Genomic DNA, 12,629 nt, shown 5'->3' with positions numbered 1-12,629 from the left:
AAAATGATTTTGAAATCCTTAAAAGTTTCTTGCAGGACTCAAGTCTAAACGAAGTAGAAGGTCCAGAAGTAACGTCACCCGTTCCACCACCCAAGAAGCAGAAAACTGAAGAGAAACCTAGCCCTTCTACAAGTCATGCGACGGTACCGAAAAGAAGAAATGAAAACGGGCAGACTCCAGCATTTAAGAAATACAAGAAAGCAAAGCCGCCGTGTAAAGAAACTTTGGTAAAGAGGAAAACACCACATACAACGTATCGCAGTAGAAATTCTACATCGAGGAGAACGCTCCCAGGGCCAGAGAGTCAGGTGCAAACAAGGCCGCCGTTCCCGAGAACGAAAAGACAGCAGGAGGAATGAAAAGACCACCACCAACAGAAGAAATTCAAGCATGATTCCAGACCGGAGGATGCCAAGACCAGCCGTCCAAGGGCAAAACGGAAAAGACAGCAACACGACGACTACCACTTCAAGAGGCCAGCATGCAGAGGGCGAAAAAGAAAACGCAACGTGGACGACACTCGAAGGACACTAAGGACACGATTGACGTCGATGAAATCTATAACGTGGGAGCAGTTCGGCCAGAAGAGGATGTCGGAGTTCCAATCATCGAAAACTCAAAGATAAGTTAAAATCTTCTATAAAATTTTTTTCTTTTGTTCCGAAATGTTATGCGTAAATACGAAGTTCTATGTTTTGACGGAAGTCAATGTGTCTCGGTTGAGACTTAGTTTTGTTTTACTTTATTTAGCTAAGGCAAAAGTATTATTTTCTTTAAGTATAAAATCTAAGAACAAGCAGTTTCTGTTTGGTCGAAAGACTAATTCTGTTATGTTAAAGCCAAAATTTGGCCGAAGATAAAAATAACTTCGTATTCTTGTATTAATAAGAATTTTAGTTTCAGTGCCGCCAGCTTGGCGAAGAATGAGTAAAGTAAAAATTTATTTTTTCTCTTATTCATTTTATGGTAAATTGTAAAAATCATATGTATTAGAATTTTGTAAATATACGTAAATACTTGAAAGTTATGTAAAAGTAGAATTTAGTCTAGAAGCATAAAATTTTAGATGCTAAAAGTAAACGCTCAAAAGCAATGAATTTAAATTTAAGTATTAAACTGTAGATAAAATCATGCTTTAGAGCGAAAGCCTGCATGTCTAAAGATGAATGAGGGGGAATTTAGAATGAATGTGTTTTGTAAGCTTCTCCACCTACACTTGAATTTTAAGAATGTTAAAGTAGCTCATCGAGTTGTAGAATGTCGAGTAAGGTGTGTCTATTTGGTTGTTGAATTCTAAGAAATTATTGTGGTTAGGGGAAGTGTTGCAATACTAAAACACAAATATTCCCGTTTGACACAACACATGGTGGAGAGCCAGAGTAAAGTTAAATTCATATTTGAATACTTGAATGAATGTGAATTAAGCAGTAACTAAGGAAAATAAATCGTTCAAAAACAAAAACTTATTCATTGTCAAGAAAGTGTAAATTATAATGTATTTAGAAAGATACTGATACTTATTCCTTCCAGATGCTGGAAGGAAGAGAACAGATTGATTGCTGAAGTCCAGGAAAAGTTGCTGTAAGAAGAGAGAATTAAATAAGTATCTACAGAAATTTATTCTACCTTTTGTGAGATAACAGATTTTTTTTATGTAAACGAGGCTCTTAAAATTTAATTCAGAATTGTGGAAACTTTTCAACAGGTCGTTTCTAGGACCTGCTTCCAAGTTTACCAAATTCTGGCAGCGGCAAATGTAGAGTTTATATTTATTTTAACTAACATTTATTTTAAGTTTAAACTATCTTTCCTGTCAAGCCTTACTTTCCCCTGGAATTGCCAATGCCAGAGTATGTAAATTTTAGTAGAACGCGCAAGGATTCAAATTGTGAGCGGAAGTAATCTGAGTTAAATAGAAGGGAAACGAGTTCGAAAGTGTGCTTTCTTGCTTCACGAGCGTGGAGGTGGTTAGTTAGAAATTGAAGAACCACGCGTTTCGGCCTGTGTGCTTGCCTCGGCAGATTGTTAATCTTTCAACGTAATATTCAGAAGTTTGCTGAATTGTCAGCGGTATCTTAGAACGCGGTGAGGTTAGTTACGTTTAGTGAGCCTCGTAGTTAGTCACTTGTTATTATCTCTTTTTAGTTTCTTATTTTTATTTTACCGCCGGGTCGGCGTAGTTTGTGAGCGTCAAGAGCACGCATTTGTAATTTCTAAAGTTGAATAAAAAGGGATTTAAACCCTTCTCAAGACTTTGTCTACTTTCCAGTTCTTAGCAGTCACCACTATTGTTGCGTGCAGGTTGGAAGCGCGCAACATTACAAGATAATTTTTTTGGGGGTGGTACAGTTTTGCCAATGTTCGCTTTGAAATCGTTGACATTTTTCATCAAAAATTCGTTAGGGTGTTACAAAATATGAAATCGATTATAAACCAAATTCCAAATTAGGTCATTCAGATGCTATTATTCTGTGGAGGATTATGTTATTCAAACTTTGATGGCTCTAGGTACCGTAGTTTTGTTACAAAGCTGTATAATGTATATAAGCTATCATAATCATAATCTAATGCATTCATTAATGCACATTCTTCATTATTTAATTTCTTTAAATATAATACAGGTGAACAAAACAAAATTAACAGCCCCTCTGTTATTTATTTATTAGCCCTTTTGGACTAATAAAAAAAAATCTGAAAGCTTTCAGATTTTACATTACGTCCAAAGGGACTTTTTCAACCTTTTGCGTGCTACCTTTAGTTATTAAATATCATCTTTTTCGCACTTAAACCATAAAATTCGATTCGACTTCGAATTAATTTTAAAATGAGCATATCTTTAGAATTTCCGATACACAGTCTCACTCGCTAAAGGGTTTTTTTTTTTTTTTTTTTTTTTTTCCCGTAGAGTTTTGCCATTGCTCGTTTTTAAATCTTTGGGTTTGTTAATCAAAAATTCGTTTTAGTGTTACAAAATATGAAACCGATAATAAAACTAATTCCAAATTAGGGCATCCAGATGCCCATACTCGGTGGAAGATTACGTTACTGAAAATTTACTGTTGTTTTATCTCAGTGCGAGAAATATACGTACATTTATGCAGATTCTTCACTATTTAATTTCTTTCAATATATTACAGGGCTCTAATATTGGTGGCAACAATTTAAAAAGGGAACCGACATTTAACGTTTTCAATTCAAAATGCCAAAACGAAATTAATAGCTCTTCTGGGCTAATACCCTTTACCCTAAAAAAGATTTTTTTAGCCCAAAGGTTATTAGCCCGGAAGATGTTTAGGCATAATCTAGAAAATAAATTAATTTGTCTAGAAAACTAGTAATAAAAATATTTGAGAATTATAAAACATTAGTTTTCTTTAAATGTTTAATTTTTTATATTATATGTGAACAAAGTATATCCATTAGTTCTTTTTCCTTATTTTCGGAATCTTATGTATAAAACCAAGTACAAAAAGTGTATAAAAAGGGCCTTTTTCTTGTATTTTTTCTGCACTTTGTGTATTGTTTTTGGAAGTAGCGTTTTAAGCATTTGAAGTTTTATACCTACAGACCTTTTTATAATAGATATGAATGGGTTGCTTCATTTTTATTTGGAAATATATTTTTTTAATTTATTTGAGCAATAAATTTAAATTTTTAAATATAAATAAAAATTCAATCAGCTTGAAAGCAGGTTTTGCCATTCTAAATGCACTTCATAGCATGCCGAGTGTGCTGCAGAAATTTATTTTATTGGAAAATTTTATGCAGTGCTATTATAAGAAATTACAAGCAATTACAATGCAATTACAAGTTGCCTTCAATAGTTGCATAAGTAAGACGCAGAACCGACATCGGTGTAATGTAAGATAATTAACTATACCTCTCTCCATTCAAAGTGCCTGTCTATGAATGAAGCATTCATAATAGTCTTAAAATCTGTGCATTGCACATTCTTCCATGCGACATGTAAATCATAGACACTGCAGCATTTTCTTATGCAAATTTCGCGCGAAAATGATGCTACATGCCTGCACTTCCTTAAGGGAGAAGTCTTGAATTGATGAAATAGCAGACATTCGAGTAAGAATGAATTTAATAGAGGGCACAGTGCGGCCTATAGAGGCAGCTGATCATTTGTCTGAGAAATCGGTGCTTATGTGTCCAAGAGGAACGGACTGAGCGACGGGAACGATCATCAGTCTCTACCACCGAATAAAAGTTTAAACATGATACGCGCATGACAGTGGAAGATTCCACAACAACATTAACAACCTTGTCTCAAAAATGCGGTTCCGTTGTGCAAAAAGCTGTCAACAAGTAGCATTTCACATTACCTAAGGAGGAGTAGTATAATAGTAGTATTACTATGGAAGATACAATCTACTCCTATCCAAAATAATGGTTTGGTAGTATGTTCCCATGGCATTAAATAAAATAACCTTGAAAATGCTGGTAAGGTAACATACTATATAGATACTTCCTTCTATGACTAGTATTATATACATAAAGACATTTCAATTTTGTAAATTTTAAGAAGCGATTCTAAATTAAGGAATTGTTTTTGGTTGTTTTTTGTTTTTGGTTTTTTGTTTTTGGCTTTAAAATTATTAGCGCTGGTTATTTGTTCAGCTGCTTCTGAAAGAGATTATAAAATGTTTTCCATGTAAGAAATGCATTCCCAAGTAATGTTTCGTTAGGAAGCAATTCGACATTAATTTTGATATTGATTTTCATAAAAATAATTTCGTTAGTTTTTAAGAATTCTTTTTTGGACACTTGTAGAGACATTAGGATTTTTTTTTTTTTGGAGGCCGGAGAGATGAAAAGTTAGCAATCGCCTTCGCCGGCAATAGAACCATGGACCTCTGAAATACCGTCTCAGTATGCTGACCAATACACCACAAAGTCACGCTAGGAAAGCGGGAGAAATACCTTATATACTCCCCTTTTTAAAGGGCGACTGGGGTTTTTAGGAAACACAATCGCCAAATCCTGGGTGTGGGGAATACTCATCCAACAGCCTTTTAGTTCGGGCGCCACTGTAGAGACATTAGGATTGTTTTCGACGCCGGAGAGATGAAAAATTAGCAAGCGCCTTCGCCGATAGTCGAACCACGGGCCTCAGAAATACCGGCTCAGTGTGCTGACCACTACACCACGAAGGCACGCTAGGAAAGCGGGAGAAATACCTTACGCACTAATGGATTTATTTGATGGCTTCTTGCAATTTGTTTTTCTTTATACGCGCAGGAATGCATACGTGCAGTTATGTACTAATAACAGACTTATTAATGTAATTACCTGAGAAAGTACTGTACTTCTTTGGAAGAAGTTATAAGAAGCCAGGGATGCCTATCTTTTTCAAATCAGGTTTCCTTTTTGTCTAAGCGGAATCTGAAGAAACAGAGTGGTTTTGTTCAAAGAAATTCTGAAGAGATTTCATGTTTGGGCCCAAATTTCGAAGCTGAACATTTCTTACTGCAACGTAACCCTATTGAAAACAAGGGTTTCTACATCCGCCTCCCACTTCAGACAAGAAGTGTTTAAAACTGACACTAATGAAAATATGGTCAAAACTTTGGCAAACGAAACCATAAATTCTTACTACCCGAAGGACAATACAATAAAATTACTTATACAATCTTCCTTGACAATACAATTACTTATACAATCTCAAGGAAGACATGGACTTGCCATATCTTCGCAAATGCCTGCCCTTCGTCTTATTTCGATTTGGAAGCGCTACTGGGTGGCAAGGAGTGCCCGGAGTTTATAGATATACTGAGATAGATTCTGTTTTATTTTACTTGTGTTCAATTGTCTTGTAACAAGACTTTAGAAATAATAAAAATGTGCAGTAAGGAATTTATGCGCAAAAGTTAAGGAAGAAAGAAACTAGAACTCATCGAAAGAGTCTCTTCAGTCACTCATTACACGGACTAAACGAAATGTATGGTAATTTCTCAGTAGATAACCGGCCAATCGCTATGATGCTTCAGTACCTCGTAGAAAATCTTGTGTTGAGCAGACAGTATATTGAGAATCGCAGCAAACGGCTGATAATTATTTACCTTGATAGGGCGATTTTTGTCTGCACTTGCCATAGGGATATTTCTGCCCATTTGTGCTCAAGGCGTACTTTTGAATTTTTTTCAGGCTTTCTTGGATAGTGCTGTTCACGCTTCCCATAGTTTTATATTTTGATGATACTGTCATATATTTTAGCACTGTGAAATGTTCTTAGATGTTAGTAAATTATATAAAGAAAAATATTTTAACTATCCTTTGAACTGCTGACTCAATACCCCAGATTGAAGAGCCAATTTAAATTTGATTTTCGCCATGTTTGCTTTCAGACTGTCGGTAACCCGAATAGAAGAAATTATTAAGATGTGATTTCGGTGCGCATTAATAACCTAAAATTGGATAAAAGATAAATGATGATTACCCATGTATAGTACCAATAAAAAACGTAATATCTTCACCTTTAAGACGTAATTATGCAGATTAGTAATGTTGTAGACATTTAGATACATATTTGGTCAAAAGAAACCCAGATAACAGAAGTCAATGAATGAATTTCGCGGGTTCGTCGAAGAATGTGAATTTCTTGACGTAATGATGAGATGGTAAAATTCATGAATTAAATTTCGCCATCATGCTTGCAAAATATTATAGGACTTGGTAGGAATGACAAATGGCCAGCTATTTCTGCCGAAATGCACTGCTTGGTATACATCATGACTAGAAGAAAAATTTCAGAATGGATTTGCCACTGGGTTCAATTCGGAATTTACGAATTCTCCTGCATCCTAGTAGTGTACGCGACGAAGAAAAAATATCTTCATGGACGAATACTAAACACGTTCAAAGGTATGAAAGTAAGAAATTATATGAGGAAGCACGAGGAATTGCTAATGAAATTTGTGGCGCCGATTTGACGGTAAAACATTCACCAGATATATCTTGCAGCCTTCATTCTCGCACGCAGGTGTAACGGTAAAAGGAGTGAAGGAGAGAACTTAAAAACTGGTCTATTTATAATCTTTCTAGCCAATGCCCTTTTCCACAGTCGAGATGGAATTCGGAATGAAAATGTAAGGGATTGCCTTCACATTAGTTAACATCACATACCAAACACATAACATTCTTCATTTTTGCACACCGGTGTAGTTCGGTTTTTAGCTCTGGAAAAAAAAGAGCTAAACGAACACTGTGTTACATAGGCTTGTTTATACGTGTAATAATAGTTATATGTATTTACGTATAACTATTATTACACGTATTATATTGTGTATAGTTTTCAAATATCTCAACTAACAGTGTATTTGAAATTAGCAATCAAATTAGCTTTAGCCTTCGTAATCAGAGGTGACTCAATGAAGTGAAATTTTATTTCATTGCATGGATTTATATTTCAGTAATACTACACACTTCTAATATACAGCTTAGGTTACTATATTTCTGCATAAGATTCATCTTCCTAAGCAGTTTATCAAATTAACTGCAGGGGATATGTTTTTACTTTCGCATTTATTAAAAAAAATAATTTTGTTTTCAGGTTATTACAAATTGAAGAAAAAATTACTTTTGAACATAATTTTATTGATATTACTCTTTCTGAAATATTTATATGAAGTGATTTAATTACACGCTAGGTAATTATTAAAACTGACTCTGAATCACTATTCTTTTTTGTATAGTTGTAATAAGGCTGTGTGACTCGTACATAGAACAGAAAATTCATTGTTAATCATCTCTGATTTTTATTGACGAATTTTTCATGGACTCTGAATTATTTATTTTGCTACTTTCTCAAGAGAAAAAAACATATTTTTTTCATGATAGTCACATATCCCAATTAGTAGGAGCTGAGTATTGTAACTGAAATCAATATTCATAGGAAAAACGAAACAAACGTAGCTTTATTGTTCACCGACATTCGATCTCATTCTGCCGGCCTCATAACATACTGTTCCTGGGAAATTTTCATGAAAGAAAACTAATCTATCAAATTGTTTTCGGAATATGAATCATTTTAAGCTACTATTTTTGCCAAGCTACTTTTCGAAATTCAGTTCAGAGTAAAATAAATATGTATCTTTGCATCCTGCGCTTTGAAGGGTAAACAAATAATTTTACCAAATAAATATATCTATTCTTATCTCACGTGATTCGTTTAAAGCATTTCAAAAGAATTACTTTAGGCTGATAAGACATAAAAAGTATAATTAGAATCATTGTATAAAATAATAAAATGCATCGTTAATTAAAAGTATATATACAGCTTTTTAAAATTATAGAAGTTTAGTAATGGTATAAAAGGAATATTTTCTAATTACTATAAATTTACATTTCAAAATTATAAGATGAGTGTCAAAAAGTAGAAAGAGATGCATATTTCACCTCATTGTTTTATTTCTAAATAGTTTTCAATGATTTTTCTATTTCAACTGTAATTAAAAGTAATGCTTTGATTTCATGCTAATAAATCTTAAAATAAATGCTTCAATCTCAAACTGAGTTTACTACAACTCCAATTATCCGAACTCCGATTGTCCGAATCGTTGGTTTTCCGAATCGCTTTCAGAATTTTTCAGAATCAACTGGAGAAGAGAAGCAAAAGGACAAAAACGAAAGAAGCAAGCTCAAGAAAAGGAAGAAGAAAAGACAGAAGAATATGAGGATGACGTGTCACTTTAGGAATTAAGATATATTCTTTTGAACATTCCTGGATGTTGGAAAGTTAGAACTGAGGATACAGCAGAATGGATGAATGGATGGTGTGGGATTTATCAGACCCTGGGTTTCAAATTCTAAATGATGATGAATTTATTGAAAGTGTGAGAAAAGAATGCATCGAAGAAGAATATCACCTTAATGTCGAAGACAAAACAGACACGGGACCATCATCTGGTGAAGCGTTTGCCGGCCCTTGAAACTACGTCGAAGTGGATGTAGCGTCCCCCCGAGTGTGACTACATTCAATTTTTCATTATCAAGCGGATGAAGACTGTCAAACAGCTTACTTTGACCGAGATGATCAGTAAGCAATGTCTTTCAGACCTTTTACGTACTTTACAGTATACTATATAACATATACGTAAATGTGTTGCCTTTTGATTTTAATTAAAACCTCTATTTCTCTAAAAATAGTTTTTTCTCGCATTTTCAACATACAGTAATTAGTTAAAGTGTATGCGTAACCTTTCTACGGAATTTTTCAGAATTTTTGATTATCCGAAAGGGTTCCGGTCCCAACTGATTCGGATAATTGGAGTTCTACTGTATTTATATGTAAAGGGATGGCGACAGAATGAAAATTGTAGTTGGTATAATTCGATTAGTAAAATTACGTGATTAATGAAATTAAATTAATAAATCAAACCTGAGATTTAACCAGACAACGCAAGCTTCCATCAGAATCTGAAAACAGGATTTTAATCAAGTTAAACGTTGTTGATAAAAATAAAATTAACAAAAATTTATCTGATAAATATAAACAAATAAAAATTATATGATAAATTTAAATAAAATAAAATATAAAAATCTGAAAACTTTAAGATTTTACATACGCCCAAAGGGTTTTTTTCTTTAACATTTTGTGGGTTACCTTTATTTATTAAACATCATGTTCTTTGCACCATAAAATTCAGTTCAACAGCAATATCGCAAAATAATTTTAAAAGGAGCATATCTTTAGAATTTCCCTTACACATTTTCGCGCGCTGGAGATAAAAATGTTTTTTTCCCCTTTACTATTTTTTTTTCCTGAACAGTGTTGCCATTGGCCGCTTTGAAATCGTTGAGTTTATTAATCAAGAATTCTTTAATGTTTGACAAAATATGAAATAGATAATAAATCAAATTCCAAATTTGGATTTCCAGATGCCAATATTCGAATGGAGGACTACGTTATTCAGAATTTGATATTTCTAGGTACCGTTGTTCTTTCACAGTGAGAGAAACGTACATATATTCATGCAGATTATTCATTATTTAATTTCTTTAAACATAACTCAGGGCTCTAATATTTGGTGACAACAGTTTAAAAGTGAATCAACATTCATAGTGAACCGACGCGAAATGCCAAAACGAAATTAATAGCCCTTCTGGGGAAATTGTCCCTTTGAGCTAATATATAAATTAAGTAAAATTGATTTGTTTTATATGATAAAATGTTTGAGATGTAAATATTCAAGTCCATAGAAGTAAAACTTCAACTGAATTAGAATTGATGAAATTAGAACCTTACTAATAAGAGTTTACACCACTTTAATTTTTCATATGTTGAACACGAATAAATTTTATTTAATTAAACAGTATATGTTATTCTTGAATTTCATGTAGTTGCAAAATATTTAGTAAAATGCGGAAACATAGGATCAAATGAAACTTCGTTTATGATTAAATGCTTATTAGTTTATTTATTCCTTTAATGGCAACATGCAAACCGGTATTTTAGATTACCTTTCACTTAGTTGCATTTAGAATTGTTCAAGTTAGATTTTTTTCAAAGTTTTGAAAACAACGAGAGCAAGATCTTTTTAACTGTTCGAACAAAAATACTTGTTAGAGATAAAAAGTGGGATTTATAGATGCATTTTTTTTTATCCTTACTTCCTGACATATCTTCGTGACATCAATTTTTTTCCTCTGTGCTGCATGTACGACAAGTGTTTTAAATCGAAATATTTTACTAAATAGTTTTAAAGCATAATTATTTTTAATATAGCAGAAACACTTTTCCCAAATTCCGAATTTAACTGTATCATAGTAAATTAATCTGTAATGTATGCATTTCTTATTTTATTCTTTTTTTTTCTATATTTATATAGACTTGAATATTTTGCATATATAAACTGCTATAATGATTATATATTACTAAGTATGATCAGCTATCGAAGACTTTTTAATTTCGTCTTTTCAGACATAAGATTCGTGTTCCATGATGCGAAAATTTAACGCTCTTTTAGTTTGGCCGATATATAGGATGTCCCAGAAATCTTTACCTCATTCCAAATATTCATAAGGCATAAAATATAATGCATAGACGAATACTTTCTATCTTGAATTGCATGTAACATATTCAAGTTTTTGTGTACACAATTAATAGATTTCTGCATGTGTTTCTTCCGTTGCTCGAAAGATACCCAGGCGATATTCCAATTCCATCCATGTGTTGGTTAACATTACGTGACGGATGGATATCATAACTTCAGTAATTCTTCACCGTAATGCTGCGATGTCGTTCACATTTGTCTGGTACACCTGGTCTTTGCTTGTAGAGGCATTAGGTTAATTGGAAAAGCCGGAGAGATGAAAAGTGAGTAATCGCCTTCGCCGGGAATCGAACCACAGACCTCTAAAGTACCGGCCCAACGTGCAGAACCACTACACCACGAAGGCACGCTAGGAAGGCGGGATAAATATACTCCTCCTTTTAAAGGGCGACTGTGTTTTTAGGGGACCTATTCGCCAAATCTTGGTTGCGAAGAATCATCATCCAACACCATTTTAGTTCAGGCGCCACTGTAAAGACATTAGGTTAAACTTCTAAAACCTTGTTTAAATTCTCATAATATGACCTTTAGGACGGCGCGATCCAAAATACTTTTTCCCCCTCCTTTACTGTTCCCTAATGGGAAAAGTCGTTAGGGTGGTCACTTGTCCCCTAAATAGCTGCACTAAAATTTATGGTTCCCAGACAAAAGCCCACTGGACTAAAGCGCACGCGACAATAGCCTACAAAAAAAAAAAAAAAAAAAAAAAAAAAAAAAAAAAAGCCCACTGTGATAATTGCCCAAGCTACAAATACCCACAGCGATGAAAGCGTACATTGATAAAAGCCCACGCAGATAAAAGCCCACATTGATAAAAGCCCACTCTGATAAAGCGCACATTGATAAAAGCGCACATTGATAAAAGCCCACATAATGAAAAGGGACTTATGGTTTTTTTTTTTTTCTTTGTTACTATAAATTGTATTTGTAATTTTAATTATAGTAAATGGAGTATTCTGAATTTTAATTATCTTAAAAATACGTCTGTTTGTATATTTTATCACTACTTTATCTGTTTATTTTATTAGGTTGAAAGCAAACTTTCCGCTCTCTGATTAAGTTATTAGCTATAACGTTTCGATGAGAAATCTGAAAATGCATTTTATGATTTATTTACTTTCTTAACTTTGGTACGTGTATGCGAAAATGAAAAATATCATTATGAAGCTCCTCACATGCTATTTTTAAGGTAATATAGCTGAGATTAAATATAATTATGCTTCATTATTAAAACTATTAACTTTTTAATGGAAAAACACTTGAATTTGATTTTCTTCCTTTTTAGTTTTTCCTTTAGTTCCTTTAATTACTTTTACTACTTTTTTAGTTTAGTAATATTAAAATACTTTTATGTAATTAAGCACAATGAAAACTTGGCTAAGAGATATTTCATTCTTTACTTTAGACTGAGCTTATCAAATTTTAAACATATTTCTGATTGAAAGCTTTCTTGAATGTAACAATTATAATTTGGAACTTTTCTAGAGATATTTTATTTTAGATTCCTGAATAAATTAAAACTGTGAGCTGACACCTGTCTTTTGTGTATATATTGTATCATAGTTA

At 33.2% G+C, this 12,629-nt stretch overlaps 1 protein-coding gene across 3 annotated transcripts in view; it reads left to right on the top strand.

Annotated features, from left to right (window-relative positions):
- Window positions 1–12,629, top strand: part of LOC118186109 (glutamate receptor ionotropic, kainate 2-like) — a 550,727-nt gene that overhangs the window by 130,777 nt on the left and 407,321 nt on the right. The gene's annotated exons all lie outside the window — the stretch shown is intronic.

Source organism: Stegodyphus dumicola, chromosome 2 (assembly GCF_044657685.1).
Source record: "Stegodyphus dumicola isolate Sdum_Otavi_A_Nest chromosome 2, ASM4465768v1".
In the NCBI taxonomy this organism is placed as follows: domain Eukaryota; kingdom Metazoa; phylum Arthropoda; class Arachnida; order Araneae; family Eresidae; genus Stegodyphus; species Stegodyphus dumicola.
Note: the sequence above shows the minus strand (reverse complement) of the source record. Positions and strands in the feature narration are given on the sequence as shown.